The 5,220-nt window shown below is 37.2% G+C and overlaps 1 pseudogene; it reads left to right on the top strand.

The window, feature by feature from the left end:
• Window positions 1–3,716, top strand: part of LOC119360833 — a 9,722-nt pseudogene extending 6,006 nt beyond the window's left edge.
• Window positions 3,717–5,220: the final 1,504 nt, after the last annotated feature.

The following is a 5,220-nucleotide window of genomic DNA, read 5'->3' as shown; positions in this document are numbered from 1 at the left end:
CTTCATTGATTGAACGTTCAACATTCCTATTAGGCTCCACTCCCCCTATGCCAAGCACCCAATCATCAGATTGGAATGGCACTCTAGACCATATATTTTATGGCATAGAAGGTCAAGCAACCATTGGTAAACCAAGATTTCCATCTATTGACTCCATCAATCAATCTTTCCTTATAGGGGGGGGGGGGGTATATTTGTATACAAGATGTGTGCATACACTAAGAAGAATGTAATATTTCTTGGGCACATATAATCCATTTTTCATCAAAGACATAGATTCATAAATGGTTGGTCGGATTAAATACCACTTGGTGCGCTTGAATAATGGTCTCGAACTCATGGGTGAAAACCCTTGGTTCGAACTTCATTGCTTGTACTGGCAACAACGGTAATTACGTGATGTTCCCTCATTGAAGCATTGCTCATTATTTCCTCGGAGTTTATATCCAAGGCAAAAAATCCACGATTTAGCCATCAATAGTTAGGTCCAGCGGTCTTAATTTCAACATAGTTCCCTTCCTAGGGGAATTATTGTTTGATAACATTTTTTGTTATGGTATCAGCGGCGGTGGTTAATAGTGGAGATTATTGATGTGTGTCACTGATCACTTCATCATAAAACATTTGGGTATTGTTTCCCTTTTTTACTAAATTTGGTTGTCTCCATCACTAATTTCTTGACTAGGACTTGACATTGTGCATCATTAATTTCTTGACTAGGACTTGACATTGTGCTTGACTGGCTTGTCAACAATAAGTAAAATCACCTAATAAACCCAGTGCTATGGGAATCCATTCAGAAGGACCCTTATGGGACCAAAGGAGTACGGGCTTGAACCCAACTCAAGAATGCCACCGACCTCGGGTATTCTTTTCCTAGAGATTAATTAGGAATCCTTCAGGGATATGTGGGAATTGACATACAGTTGGGTACCAATTTGGCATGGGCTCCTCTTGTACAACTAGTAAAGTGACATGCCCCCACCAGAACTTGGTCTATATAAACACATCAGGGACCCCTCGGGGCAGGATCACACAATTTGGAGCTTAAATGGCCTTCGAGGTTTCAAGTTATGTTCTATATCCCCCTATTGACTTTATGCGTATTTCCCTGACAATGAATCTACGTACTTGGTCTTGTACCGCTATTAGGACCCAAAGAAATCCCTCCGGATGGATCTTTACGCCGTGTGTTGTGGAGGCCAGGTGTAGTTGGTGTGAACTTGATATTAGTGTAATCCTTTTAAGCCGGGTGGAGTGGTTCACCTCAACCTCACGTACATTTTGAAAAAAATATCCAGACTAGGCGAGAACTATGGAAGTGTTAATTACGCTAATGGAATTCGAAATGTTTCTTTTCATTCCAATTCAGTAAGAATGGTGTAGAATACTTTAAACCATGCATTTAGAAAAATACAATAGTTGATATTTCTGTTTCCATGAAAAGTACTATACTACACCTATTTTTTGAGATAAAGATACAACACCTTACCCGTCAATAAGAGAATTAAAGAATTTTATTTCACATTATGAAAGAATCGATGTTAGATATGTGGACTAAAGAGGAAATCATAACCTTTCTTGGACATTTTTTAAAAGATACAATAAACCATTTACTAACATTGCCATACGAATTTGAAATAAAAAAATACCAAAAAAGATTAAATAAAGAAACAAGCAATGTTTTACTCACCTTAAGTACAAAGGCACAAAAAACAACAAATAAAATCCAACCAACATAATCTCAATTGCATAATGAAACTTGGACTCTCAACAAACATATGAGAGTATTTAATCTTTAATATATTGGACATGTATATTATATTTGAATCCTCTTTATCTAAAAATATCCCATAAGTTTTTTAAGTAGATTGCCATAGGGCTCACATTTTTCCATTAATGATGAACAAGATGTAACACCCTTTTAAACCCCATAACTTCCTAGAAATAGAGTCCTTATATGGACAGTTACCCATTATCAATGGACGACTAAAATTAACCTACTTCCAAAAAAACATCATAACTTGTTATAAATAAAGTACTTGTGAGGGTGATTTTTTCCTTGATTAATAACACAAGGAATAGTACTTGATAAACACTAAATCATAAATAAACAATGACATGACCATGAATACCATGTTAAATAATGTATTGCAATTATTTAACCATTTTCATATTATTTGTATTAGTACCGAAAACAACATAATAACTGCATTCTTGATTACCTCAATGAGCAATATAATTTTTTAAATGAAGTATCTAGTAGTTTAGAACATATAATATATAGTAAAACCGAGGCAGTGAGTTAATTGTACCAAAACGATTTAATTGCATCCCTAGTTACTTATAAATAAATATCAAGCGTCATGGTAAGAAAACGAGCTGACAACATAAGCTCATGTCCTTTTGTTCTTGAACCCACGCAACTCTGCAGGGACAACTACAGAATGGACTTGAGATAGCGGTCAAAAGACTAGCTCAACACTCAGGGCAAGGTCTAAATGAGTTTAAGACTGAGATTCATCTTATTGCGAAGCTTCAGCACACCAACTTGGTGAGACTCTTGGGGTACTGCATTGAAGGAGAAGAGAAGATTCTGATATATGAATACATGTCCAATAAAAGCTTAGACTTCTTCATATTTGGCAAGTTATATCCATAATCTTAATATCCATTTAAGTAGTTTCAATCTCACTCTACCTTAAGGTACTACTTCTGAATGGATTTTTGTTTTCTCATATATGTGTAGATACAACAAGAGGAGGATTATTAAACTGGAACAGGAGGCGTCATATTATTGAAGGTGTGGCTCAAGGATTACTTTACCTCCACAAGCACTCACGTTTGAGGGTAATGCATAGGGACTTGAAAGCGAGCAACATTCTATTGGATGAAAATATGAACCCGAGGATATATCGGATTTTGGCCTTGCTCGAATATTTGGATGGAATGAAAGCCATGCCAATACAAGCAGAGTTGTAGGAACACAGTAAGATCATAGAGATATCTCAAATTCAATACTTAGTCGTGAAAATTAATGAACATCGTTGATAGCTTTACACAAGTAAACAATGATAAATCTAAGCCATTTTCTCCATCCAGTGGTTATATGGCTCCTGAATATGCCTCGGAGGGACAATTCTCAATCAAGTCGGATGTATTCAACTTCGGTGTGTTGCTTCTAGAGATCATCTCTGGGAAAAGAAACAACGGGTTCAACCAAACTGGGAACATTGGTAATCTTCTTGGATATGTGAGTAACATGGTCCTCTCGTTTGGTATATATGCTTGTCATTATTAAAATATGTATTTTTGTCATAAACAGATTATATAATTATATGTTTTGTATTGCCGTCACATCAGTGTGCAAATATTGTTTCCACTCCGCCTAACACTCTGGTGTATTACCCGTACGTTTTCAGGCTTGGCTATTATGGAAAGGGAAAAAATGGTGTGAGCTCATTGACCCTTGCTTAGACGTTAAGCATCCAAATATGGAGATTATGAGATTCATTAACGTTGGGTTAATGTGCGTACAAGACGACGCTGTCGACTGCCCTACAATCTCGGATGCTATCTCTTTGCTTATGAATGAGAGCATAATCTTGCCTAACCCGAAGAAGCCTGCTTACTTTAGGAACAAAGGAGAAGATCCAGAGTTAGAGGAACAATATAGTGTAAACCTCCTTACTAGTTCACCTACTGATGGTAGATAGTTGCACTTGTGTTACTTGTACTTCTAGCCCTTTGTATCCACTTATATTTAGCACCATGGACGTTTTAAAAACTCGAATCAGTTTGCAAAACACCCCGAGGAGGTACTCAATCATTTGAGTAATGATACGCTGGATCTTTCTTCTAATTTGTTTGTCACATTGATCCCGTGGTTAAGATGTTGGTACAACTAGTTGTAACACTGGATTGAATGTTTTTTTTTTAAAAAGAGGATAACCCCCGGCCTCTGCATTAATCGATGTATGCAGCCATATTATTAAATAAAATTGTAACAAAGTCTTAAGGTCCAGAGAAGTTCATAATCTCAGCATAAGTCTAAAAATAAAGAGGAAAAGTGCCACATCCGGCGATAAAGAATAGATTATAATGCCTACACACCTAGCCTATTATTAGCTCGCCATCCAAATCGGCTGAAGATAGCCCGTGCTACCGTTTCCTAGCGGTTGCACCCATTAACCAAAAGATCCCTGAAATCCGCATGAATGACTAACAACCACATATGGATCCAAACTGTAGCTTTGCAGATAACCTGCAAAAAATTAGTGAAGTTTGTCCCATTAAAAATCAAATCATTCCTAGTATTTCATATAGCCCAAAATAGTGCACATATCCCTATCCGAATATATTTAGCTATGTGTACGTCAACTCCATTAAGCCACATCCCAAATAACGAGTTTATGCTGGTTGGTGGATGAACATTAAAAGTTATATGCATTGATCGCCATAATAATTTTGCAAGTGGACACTCGAGAAAGAGGTGTTTAATCGATTCATTTTGATCATAAAAGCAGCACCTCAAATTTCCAACCTAATTTCTTTTCATCAAGTTATCTTTGGTCAGAACTCCTCTTACCAAGTGAACACTGGATTGAATGTTGAGCAAATCAAATCAGGTCTCCAAGATCGCACTATCGATATTGACATGAGTACTATCAGACTAAGTGATGACGCCTCCCAGATTGTCAACGCTCAGGTTCAAAGTTCATAGACAACTCTTTTAACATGTTCACCCTTACCTCTCACAGGGTAAGAGGAGAATTCAATCCTAGGCAAATTTTAACATGTTCTCTCTTATCTTCTTGTTTCACATGAGAGCTAATAGTATATGATAGATCTGAGTCACTGATTTCAAGTAGTGGGTCCGAATAAGTTTTACCTTATTTTTTCACATGAGAGCTAAGAGTATATGATAGATCCGAGCCATTGATAGTGGGTCCGAGTAACTAATATGGGATGTGCTAGCTGATCTTTTTAAGCCGTCAATCTGGTACTATCGAGCGGTCGAGCGACGCCCTCCATCATTGCAATAGAGTTCATGTTGCAGAACCTTTGCAACAGAGATCGTGTTGCAGAAACCTTTGCAATAGAGATCGTGTTGTCGAAAACTTTTGCAAAAAAGATCATGTTGCGATATTTTTGCAGCAGAGATCATGTTGCGATATTTTTGCAGCAGAGATCATGTTACAAAAACACCGCCACTCGCAG

This window comes from Triticum dicoccoides, chromosome 2B, assembly GCF_002162155.2.
Source record: "Triticum dicoccoides isolate Atlit2015 ecotype Zavitan chromosome 2B, WEW_v2.0, whole genome shotgun sequence".
NCBI lineage: Eukaryota > Viridiplantae > Streptophyta > Magnoliopsida > Poales > Poaceae > Triticum > Triticum dicoccoides.
Note: the sequence above shows the minus strand (reverse complement) of the source record. Positions and strands in the feature narration are given on the sequence as shown.